Source organism: Dermochelys coriacea, chromosome 8 (genome assembly GCF_009764565.3).
Source record: "Dermochelys coriacea isolate rDerCor1 chromosome 8, rDerCor1.pri.v4, whole genome shotgun sequence".
NCBI lineage: Eukaryota > Metazoa > Chordata > Testudines > Dermochelyidae > Dermochelys > Dermochelys coriacea.
The window spans coordinates 24,113,796-24,126,074 of record NC_050075.1 but is presented as its reverse complement, the minus strand read 5'-3'; positions in this window follow the sequence as shown (position 1 = coordinate 24,126,074).

Here is a 12,279-nt window from a genome sequence, read left to right as displayed (position 1 = left end):
ATAAATGCGCTTCCAATACTGCATCTAGGCTAAAGACCGCTACCACGAGGGATAAGTTTTCCCGATATCTCCCGGAATAACCCTCCCCCACCTTCTGTCCTATACGTTGTAATGCTTGCTTCTGTAGTACCGACAGTTGTCGTTTATCTCCAGGGGCTCTCCCCCCTTCTAATAAGGGAAGAAGAGGAGTTATATCCTTATTTGTGATGCCACAAAGGGGGCGAAGCCATTGCAGTTCACCTAGCAGTTTCTGTGCATCATACAGTGTGCGAACATGAGGAGAGATTTTCAACTGCTGGGGGCGTACGGTGCAGTCAGTGATCCGAAGTCCCAAATACAAAAAAGGGGCTTTAGTTTGAACCTTTTCTGGGGCCACAAACAGACCAGCTTCTGCTAACGTGGAGGTGATCTGTGTTATAACCATGGGTTCAAAAGCTACTGGTGCCGCAAATAAAAGATCATCCATGTAATGATATATTTTCCATTGGGGATATTTCACTCGGATTGGGCGTATTGCCCATGCAACGAAGAGCTGGCAGATGGTAGGGGAATTTTTCATTCCTTGGGGCAAAACCTTCCACTGATACCGTACGGAAGGTGCTTCACGATTTACCATTGGAATAGAGAAAGCAAAGCGCTCTCTGTTTCTCGGGTGTAATGGAATAGTAAAATAACAATCCTTCAGGTCAATGATTAGTAATGGCCACCCCAATGGGAGCATGGATGGGGCAGGTAAACCGGGCTGTAAAGCACCGATGTCGACCATAATAGCATTAATGGCACGCAGATCTTGGAGCAAACGCCATTTTCCTGATTTCTTTAGGATAGTAAATACAGGTGTATTCCATGGACTAACTGAGGGTTCTAGATGGTCAAGACTTACTTGCTCCTCTACTAGTTTTGTTAATGCGGCAAGATTTTCTGTTGGCAGCAGCCATTGAGCAACCCAAATCGGCTCATCGGATTTCCATTCCAATGCCAGGGTTGGCCGCTCCTCAGTGGCCGCTACTAGAAAGGGGGGAGCTGATCACCACCCCCCATTGACTCAAGCAATCCCTCCCCAACAGCCAAATAGTTGTATCGACAAGGTAAGGGCGGACTGACCCCTTCAATGCATTATCGGCTGCATCAATAATGTCAATAAAAAATTCACTTAGCATAGGCTCACGCTGTCCGCCAATGCCCTGAAGAGGTGTGGTTACCGGTCGAAGTGGCCATGTCACCGGCCAACCTTGCAGGGGCAACACCGTCACATCTGCCCCAGTATCGATAAGGACCTGATGCTCGAAAGAATCACCATCTGGGCCCTTAAATTGAACTAATCTAGTGGGACGATCTTGTCCCACTGACCAAACAAATGCCGTTGTTAGTGGTGTGGGGTCTACCTGACTGGACGACCCGAAGCCTCCAGTTCCTCTTATCTGGGATGACTTCACAGGAACATTCACACGAAAGGGTATTAATTGTGCGATTTTGGTTCCGGCCATTATTGTAATAGGCGGGCATATAGCTCGTACCATAATCCCAATGTTCCCTCTATAATCAGCATCAATCAGCCCTGGAAGCACAGAAAGCCCCTGTAAGGAGGCGGATGATCTACCTATTAACAATGCGCTTAACCCATACCCCAACGGTCCAGATGCTACCGATGGAACGAGCGTCACCCTATCATTCTCTAGGGAGACGTCGGCGGCAGTGGCCAAATCAACTCCGGCACTGCCGGAAGTTGCCCCGCGGAAGCTGTCCAAGCAGCCGGTGTATTGTTTGTCCTCACGCCCTGCCGGCTGGCGCTCCGCGGGGTGTTTCCCGGCCCCGACAAAGGGGTCCCATCTTTTTTAAACCGGGAGTGACACTCAGTAGCTTTATGACCGAATTTTTCACATCGATTACATGTCCCGGGAAATGGGGAGGGAAGTGCATTGTTTTGTGGCTGACCTCTTTTCTTGGGGCAATCCCGTTTTAAATGACCCATCTTTCCACACTGATAACACGCCCCCTCCCTTCCTCTGCGCCAATTCGACTTGGAGGTATTCAAGGCTACCGCCAAGGCGCGTGTATGAATCTTTGCCTTATCCTCCTCCTCCACCAAGGGGGCACGAGTGCAGGCTTCAATCATGTCGACTAGGGAGGCCGATTTTGGTAAGGTCACCAAAATCTTCTTACACGTGGGGTTAGCATTTTGAAGGGCTAAATCTACCCCCAATGCCGATCTGGTTGTGATGTGGGGTTTATTTAGCTCTCATTGAATATGTGTCCTCTAAGGAGTCTCTATGATGGTCATTGGGAGAGTGGATTCCCCTTAATGGCTCATCAACACATGCCTGGCTGGTCCTGATGTAAATCTGTCTTACTAGGTGCTCCTTTGTTGCCACTGAATGGCTGGCTGTGGGTGTTTCCCAACCTCACAACATATTTCAGTAACACACACTTAGTAATATTTCATATCTTCACATATAATAGTACATACAATTCAACAGGACTGTTCCACAAATCAAGACTTTTTAAAGGATGCCTCACAAGGCATACTTTGTACAAAACATATCATAATCATATCACAGTGGTGAATATAGGAGTTCCAGACTGCTATTTTGAGGTACAGAGTGTCACACTCCTTTTACTTACAGGTTCTGGTAACAGGTGTCCATGACAATGTGCTGATGGGCTCTGAGGTGGAGAGTTTGGATGATGATCATTGTCATGCTCAGGCAGAGTATAGTCCACTGAACAAACAGACCCCAGCAATTTGGGGGCCATCTAATGCTTGGGTAGAGGAAATAAGGTGTCACTATCTCACTTCTCTATTTGGGTAGAGTGAATGCTATATTATATATTTCTGATCAAATTTCCAAGTCTTTGAATGGATACTAAAAGCTGGACTAGCAAACTTCAGGAACTATATCCAACTGCCTTTTTTTCCCTTTACCGGTGCAGAAAAAAGTTCAACCTGCCTATTTTTCACTGCAAATGATCAGCTTCCAATACACAAGTAAATAAATTTTAGCACCTGCATCTCAGAGGTCCTGGCAGCACTTTGTTCCACATCTGAGGATCCTCTATTCACCTGGAAGAAGAATGGGTGGTTTTCTTGTGGGATTAAAACTGATATAATTCTCACTAATCTATATTCAACTACATTTGCTCATGATAAGGAGTAAACACTTAAACCATTGTCCTTTCCATCTGTGGTTGTCTCAGGTGCCTGATTCATAGTTTTCTGCCTAGGGGCCCATCTTGCATTCAAACACTTGCAAAGCTTGAGGTGAAGACAACTGGATAGTTCTATTTAAGCAAAACTCCTATCTGTCTATTGATATGGCCCCCATAACTGCTGAATCTGAGTTAGGAGTGGAGGAATTGAACCCTAGGTGGCTCTCAGTTATTACAATCTTATGGCAGCTTGAAGGTTTATGTCAAATGAGATAAGTGGTTTCTGTCTAGTGCCCAGTAAATAAATGTGCACATTAGAAAACCACCCATGGTACTGACGGGTACCCTTCTTGAGTCTCAGCAATGATTAGAATTGGCTGGGCATGGAGACGAGGGATGGAAAACAAGAATTCCGTTCTGAGGTTTTGACATTTTTCTGTTCTGATGCAGAATGCAAGTGAGATTTCCCAACATTTTTAGGGAAAAAATGAGACCCCCCAAGCCCCTCATAATAAGCAAGAACCTAGTAGTTAGGGCACTCACTTTGGTCTAATTTCAGTTGTGCGGTTCAGTGTGGGAGTGCAGGGAGGTGTTGGCCTGTGATATACTGGAGGTCAGAGTAGATGACTTGGTGGTCCCATCTGGCATTAAACTCTATGACTTTGTGTAGGAGACCCAGGTTCTAGTCACTGCTCTGCCTGATTTAGAGCAGAGACTTGAACCAGGAGGGGTGCCTCATGCTCTAAGTTAGTGCCCTAACCGAGTGATTTGGGGAGGTGTGCATGGGGGTGTCTCTCACAAAAATTCCATCCTGGGCCTCAGAAACCTTCTTGATGAATCATCATTTTCTGATAAACGTTTAGTCAAATTCGTTGAACAGCTCTAAGGGACGCTAAATTACTCTTTCATCTTGAGAAGTGATCCCTCTACATTATGGATGGTAGACCAATGTAAGAAAATTTGTGCTCTTGTTATGCAGCCTGTGTATGTTCTGTGCCTCTAGAGGAGTGCTCCAGTGCTGTCAATCCAGCATCTTTCCTGACTATTAAATTCCAAGAATTTTTCTTTAAAGATACAGATAAGAAACTGTGTGACTCTCACATTTTGAAAAATTCATAGTTGCAAGACTGAGAGAGACAATTTGCCAATTTACTAGTATGGTCACATAAAAGGCTGTTAAATGACAATTTACAAATTCCCTCAGATGTTTTTCTTGTTTCCTTCCTCTCCATTTTCCCCTGTAGAGATGATGAGGCATCTAAGAAAGATGTGCTCAGTCTAATCGAACTTCAGAACGAAAATTCTGAAGATTTCAAATAACTTACCACACAGTGGTGATAGAAAGTTACAGAGACGATGCTGTCACACACGGAGAGCCTCTTGGGAAGTGCCCATCAGAGTAAAGGATGTTCAATTATTACTTTGCAGGATCAGGTTTGTAACATCTGAGTTAAATGCAGTTTTTAAAAACACGTATGAAACTACGTAGCACTCGAGACAGTACCGTGTAAGGAGAACAGCAGCACAATATTGGTGATAGATGGATCTGTGGTGTCTCATCAAGACACTCTGAATAAGCGACGAACATAAAACTTCAGTGGCTGTGGCATGCCAGACCTTATTGTCTGCTTGGGTATAAAGTTGGTACAAAGTACTTTTTTTTTTCTTTTCTGGGGCAGTCAACAGTTTAGAGACACATAATTCTCTCAATCTCCAGCCAAATGTCACCTGCATCTCTCCACATTGTACAATTTATGACATAAATGTTTCCCCAAAGACACATTTAATCCTTCACAGCTGAGTGAACCAAGGCACTGTGGGCTTGATCTGATTACATCTTTAATGTTACCGCCCTTTGCAGCTGAGCCAGGAATCTTCCACCGGCTTTGCTGATGCAGCCATTCAGTATCTCTAAATGCAACTGGAGGGGACTTTAATTCAGTGCAAAATCCCTACCTGCAATTTTTATTTAGACTCTATTAATATTTTAATGAGTTTGGAGGAGAGAGTTCTGAAAATAACCTCAAAAATAAAATTCTTAGATGGAATTAATCTCACAAAAGTCCATTTCATGATAACTAACTGTTGGCCATGTAACTAGCCCCATGTAACATTTGACAGACAGGAATTGTGACTTTTCTGTAGTCAGTATGCATTGTTTATGTCTAATCATATCTACAAATTGACTGTCTCAATTTGTCTGATTACAACTGATCACAAGAGACAGAGAAACTTCCTTAAAAAATTACTGATCTTTGTCTCCCTGTGTCTCAAATACGTTCATTTAAAGCCACAGGATCATAGCCTGGCCTCTTAACTTGTACCAGGAACTGACTCTCCCCCTGGCCCTAGGACAGAGGAGACTAAAAATGTCATGACGTTATCTATGCCCCATGGCAAGGTCAAATCCAGGACCTTTCACAAAGATATTTTTTTAACACAGGAGCTGGGAGGACAGCATCAGGGAGTAAGTTGCAATTCCCTGATTGTCCTGATGCAGGTACACTGGCCCTGACCTGTTGATGTAAACTGAAGCAGCTTATGGGCTCAAAATGATGTAGAATAGAGCTGGCTAGAGAATGACAATTCCATTTTACATTTTTTGAGATTTTGAAAATTCCTGCATTGGAACAAAACTGAACCCTTTTGAATGTTTTCTTACAACACAATTATATCCAAACATCTGTTTTCAGTCCAAGATTATCAGGTTTTCACTACAGATCTTTCCCTCCCTTCCTGGAATTGACCAGAGAGCCACCCTAGACCTCAAAATCTGCCCCTTGAAAATGTCATTGAAATTGATACGTCTCCATGAAACATTCTGGCTTCAACCAAACAGCATATTTTGACACCTCTCCCCTCCCCCCTCCCCACCCCAGAAAGTGTTGAAACTGTTCCAACCAGCGCCAATATAGGAGTTATAGTGGATGATAGATTGAATGGGAGGAAACAGCACATTGTTCCCATGCACGCATAAACCTGTATATTGCATTGGACATTAGCTGGAAGAGAAATATAATGCATAAAACAAGCAAAGTAACTATTCGTTTGGCAATAGCTTAATCCTCAGATAAAATATGGCTTTCCTTTTTGTCCACAATAACTTAAAGATAAATTAGAGGGATTCAGAAGAGAGCATCACAAATGATAAAAAGCCTGGATAGTAAGGCCTCTGAGGAAAGTTTACTAGAGCTGGGCATCTTTAAATCTAGAGAAAAGGGGTCTGAGAAATGTTAACTACTTACAAATATGTTAATGGATATTGTAAGGAGGTCAAAGACTAATTATTTTCCTCGTCATTGAGGACAAAACAAGGGGTAATGGACTTAAGCAGCAGCAGGAAAATATAAATTAAGTACTAAGAAAAATTGTGTTAAAAACAGCTATGCTATGAAACAAGCTGCAATAGTGGGCTGTGGGTTAACCACCATTCATGAAATCCAAGGGTAGACTAGATAATTGTCTATTACGGATGCTCCTTTGTCTATCTATTTGTGACAGTGACTGTCTCTAAGGCCTAGTCTACACATAACACTTAGGTTGACCTAACTACATTGCTTGGGGGCAAGAGAAATTCACACTCCTGAAAGATGTAGTTAAGTTGCCCTAGCCCCATTGTATACAGTAGGTATACAGCTAGGTAAACAGTAATATTCTTCCATTGACCTAGGTACTACCTCTCGGAGAGTTGGATTTACTAAAACGATGGAATAACCCCTTCTGTTGCTGTAGTCAGTGTGTACACTTGCCTATGTAGCATTTCTACATGTAGACATAACCTAAGTCTTTGCAGGACTTAGTGGTCCCAGTGCGAGCCTCTTGACCTACTGTAAAACAAATGATTACACACCTTTGCAGATTGACACAGTTGAACACAAAGTATTACTGACTGACTTCCATAGCCAAGTTCAAGTAGAGAATGCAGCACTACATTGGCTCCAGTCTTTCCTCTCCAGTATCTACATGAGACCACACAGAGCATGAGGCAGTTTCTCATCTCTAGAAGTGGCTTCTCCGGGTCAAGGATGAACTGTATAGTCTGAAGTCCTGCCTGCTGCTCCAGCTGTATCTGCTCCATGGTTAATCAGACATTAGTCTCCTGTGCTGCTAGCCTTGCATGTTTCCCGAGCACTAGACTCTTTATAAAAAGAGAGAAATATAAATAGTCAGGGTGCTTATTATTTGGTCTCTGAATAAGACCAAGAACCAATTTACCTATCTGAGAATTGCTTTAGAGAAAGATACTGCAATAAATAATGAATTGGATTAAATTACAATAATTCTAAAAATGTGCAGCTTGCATTTGGACATTAGACTTTAAAATAGTAATTGTTAATAGTTGTGCATTTATGTTCCTATTGAGAATGAGTCAGAACTCAAAAAGAGCTAAGGGGGAAAATATCAATCATGTTCCTTCATTGCACATCAGATTTCTAAACTAATCTTTCAAACTACACTTGCTTTTTTCTTTGTGTCTTGAGTTAATGGGATGAAAATAGCTTTAGAATATATAATTTCTTTTCCAATTTCCCATAGTCAGAAATCCTTTATTAGACAGGGATGACCTTCAACACTCCAGTAAATGTTTTTTGTTCTCTTAATTTTGTCTTACAGAAGCTACACAGTCTGGTGTCACTCACCAAAACACAGAGCATGCTGATGAGCATTTAATTAGTTTGTGCTGTATATGTAAAATGGAAGGGAGTCTTCATTTGTAAGAAACCTCTTACCCTTTTCAGGCTGCTGGAGAAAGGAAGTTCAAGAGAGTTGATTACTCAGCAGCACCAGGTACACGTCTTATTTGATAAATAGATCAATGGGAGAGATGCAACTGGAATCGAAAAGGGAATAGCATAAATTGCCAGAAGATGAACCTTTAACAATTCTTTTACTAACTTTTCAATGTGGAGAACTGTCAGGATTTATTGTTGACAGCATATGCCAGCCCATCCCTAGACCAATATTTGGCTAACAATTTTCCTCTTATAGGCTCCAGTGCTATCTTTAGGTGTGACCTGAGCCGAATAACTAGTGAAACAAACCCTCACCTCCTTGAGTTTAAAAGTAATATTATTGCCAAAGGTAACCTAATGAGAATGAAGAATGATTTATTCAGTACTTATTCTGACATAGACAAGGTGATGTACCCAGTGGTGTGGAGCGGAGGCAGGCTGTGCCAAAACTATTGGAATTTCTTCTAATTTCTTCCAGTTTCTTCTACTTGAAATTCAGCTCAGGTAATTCAGGCGCATATAGCCTTTTAAAAGCAGAATGTAGAAGAAATGCGGTCAAAGATACTGGACTTTAGCATGTGTCCATGAATTTTTCCACTCAACATCAAGCAAAGGACAGAGGACAGCCTTTCACTAGGCTATCAGGATTATTTTCTGGGGCATTCTTCACAGTTTCTTTAAAAACAGTAATCTTTGTTCATTACAGTGGACGTATGACACAAAAACACTGTGCTTTTTAATGGCATGCTCCACGCATACACTGGAAAATGTCTATTAAAGGGTTGATCTTTATTTCCTTTCTTCTGGTAGGGAGAAAAAAATGTATCTTGGAATGATCTTAAGTGTGCAAATTAAAAAAAACAAAGCAATTCTTAAGTCTTTTACTTTCCTTAACAGGAGTGGCAACTTATTTTCAATGATAGATGCATTCTAGAAGTTTTATCATAGGGACTGAAGTCTCATATTTTCCAGCACTCTCTTTTAGAGACTACTAGCAGGATACAGGTTTCATCAGTCAGACTGATTGAATCACTTTAGTAGAACTTGTATCTGCCTTAAAAGAAAGGTAGAGGCCCCTGAGCTATTGGCTATGCCTATGTAAGTGTTTCTGATGACAATGACATGGAGTGTGAACATACCTATTTGACCACTTCTCACAGGCGTATCAATTAAACTCAGTTCTAGAGCTGGCCAAAACTCAAGATTTCCTGTTCACAAAAAATTTTGGCATTTTGAAACATTTGTTTTGTTCTGAATCAGAATGAAAGTAAATGGTTTGAATTCCTCACAGACTGAAAATCCTGAATTTTTTGTTTTGGGAACACTGACACATGGTATTCTCAAAGTCAGATTTGATCCTTGGGACTGACCACTGCTGAGTACATGGTGGGGCTGCCAGGGTGTGCAGATCTGGAGGATTCCCATCATGCAGACTGCCCCCAGGCCAGGAACCCTATTGCTTCCAGATTCCTGTACCAGCTGGATCCCAGAAAGTCCTGTGGTCCCTGGCATTAGGTCAGTCTGTGTGGTAGGGCTGTCCCAGAGCTCCAGAGCCTGAAAGCTCATCCCAGGATCTCCAGGTTCCTAGCTCCATAGTCCCAGGGATTTCCAGACTTCCTGCTGTGGAATCAGGAGCACAGACTCAGACTTCCAAACTCCCAGCTCCACAACAGCTAGAGCATGGCAGGCCTGACCTGGAGCCATGGAGCCTGGAAGCCCAGGGTCCCCAGCCCTGGGGCAGTCTGAATAGCAGGCCTCCACAACAGGCCACCAGGCAAGCTGCCACGAAGTCAGCTGCCTGCCAGATGGGGTTTCATTGGAACCCTGCTGTGGATTGGTTGTCGAAAGCTAATCAAACCCGACTCACTTTTGTAAGAAACTTTGAGTTTGACAACCAGCTCTAGTCAATTCTTGAGAAAAGAGGCCTTTGAGGAGATTCCATTGAGGTGCTGTTTTAAACAAACAGCTCTAACAGTTTTGTCCAGTGCAGCAATCCAAAAATACAGGCTAAGAAACCCATAAAATGTGAAGTATGTCTGAGAAGGTTTTAAATACTGCAGTGAGCTACAACAAGGTACGCATTCATCAGATACCCATACATGTCTGGGGTGCTTCACACTCATGCCTCAGGCAACGGAGATATAATCCATGCCTTTTATTTTGAGATTAAATTGCTACATGGGGTTACACCTGAATCCTTTCAAAAACTGAAGCTAAAGCAAAATCCTGTGACCTGTTGTTAGGTACAGTTGCATATTGGGCGCACATTAGGCGAATTATCTGGCAATTTAGGAGGGGAGTGTGATTTTTTAGGGCAGAGCTTTTGTTACTGACAGACTATGAGTGTGGGGTAGAAGCCAGTATTGTGGTGGGGACTGTGAATGGAGTGGGGGGAGTGAGTGAACAGGCTGTTCTACATTTTCTCCAGCTACTGCTGTCTCTGCCTCAGTTACCCTATCCCTTGTCTGTAGTGCTGTCTCTACCTCAGTCATCAAACCTGGCATCAGATGTAAGATAAACTTGATCATCAAAATTATATTTGGAGAAAACTGTTTTAGAAATAAGAGCTTTTAAAAAAAAAGGACTGAAGGTAAAAAAAGGAGGCAAGAGTTCTGGACGCTTAGGGAAAAACCAAAATGGAGATGAATCCTGACTATTGCCTTATTTGAAGTGGCACATTGGGATATTGTGGATATTGGGAACACAGGAGAAAAAGGTTGGGTTATGGGACAAAAGCTGATTGAAACCCCACTGGCCCAATCCATGCATTCAGTATGTACTTACCATGGTTTTACTGTCTTATAGAAATGTAGAGCTGGAGAAGTCATCTAGTCCATCACGCTGCGCTGAGGCAGGATTAAATATATTTAGACCATCCCTGACAGATGCTTGTCCAACCTGTTCTCATACCCATGTGTGTTTCTGTGCCTCTTGAAATGACTGTATTTTCTGCCTCACTCAGACCCGTCTTCCTTTTTTTAAATTCAGAGCCCTTTCTGAAGACCGCAAGTCGAAATGTCATCTATCTAGCTTTATTTTTTATTTCCTGCCTGCATTTGTGATAACTGCACATATGGCTCACGTGCTGCTGCAGCATCCTCCCACCCTTTTTATTTTGTTGTTCTGACGTTCATAATCCTGACTGTTTAATTCATGGTACTGCTGCATTTTATGGCTATACACATGGCTTAGTGTCAGGAGTCATAGTGCATTTGCAGGCTCTTGGCTGTGAAATTCCTTGTTCTCTCTTCGCAATTCCTTTTGCTTTACTGAAGTGTTTACAGCATTATTCCCGTAGTGAGATGCGGGAATGGTGTTCCTGATTTTTTTTTTAAAAAAGAAGCTTTCAAATGCTTTTTGTAGCATTTTTTGTGGATCATCATAGAACCAAATAGCCACTCTCTTCCCTTATCACATACTTCTTATTTTTGTATAGGTATAACATGTATTTGTGTTTCTGATGAGTTAAAGTTTTGTTCGATGGTCCCTAACCCACAAATGTCCTGAATTCAAGTATGTGCAGACCTTTGATAGAGAGGCCCAGCACCTGGCAGACGTCATCCCTTTATTTCATGAATATACCTAAATGAGTTCTCTCCGAATTCTTTAAATATAAGGGTGGTTTTGTGCCTGCAGAGAAGCCATAGATCCCCCTGTTTCTTGTACATAGATGACTGCCTCTGCTCTAAATGGCTTTCATCCAGGTTTCTGGATCATTGCGCTCACAGACACCGGTGTGCTTTAGTCCATAAGCAACTGTGACAGAGCCATTAATCAAGACAGTGAACCCTATCCTACTTCCACGGAAGTTACTAGGGCAGAATGGGGGGCCTAGTTTTATTTATGTGAAAGATTAGCACAGCAGAATGACTTCATTATTCATCTCTCAACTGCTTTCCAATATTAACTAATCCTCTTGTGAGGCAGGCAAGCATTGGAAGACAGCTGTCTCAGGGCACCCCTTGTGGCCTGATATGGCCGTGCAGGTGCACTGCCCTCAGTTTCCCTGTCTTTCCAGGCTCCTAAAAAGCTTCATACCACTCCATATCATTTTATAACATCTCCCTTCTGGTGCAGGATTCACTTTATTTAGTCCATACACACATTGGCCCTTCAGGTCCCAACCCCAGTTCAGTGCCTGGCTCCTTGAACCAGGAGTTCCAGCCCTACCCTAGAACTGAGTTCAGTTCAGTCCCTTTATTCCTTGAAAAAGCCAGTGTTGCTCCCTGTAGCTTCCCAGGCACTCCCCTGCCTGGCACTCCCAGGCTTACCTAGCCAGGAGTGTTATTGGCTATACCTTCCCATTTCTGTCTGGCTGGGGTTTGGCGTTCTGAGGGTTTTTCTTCTTTCCAATTGCCTCACTCTTCAGTTTAGCCATAGAAGACACCCTTCATCCCTT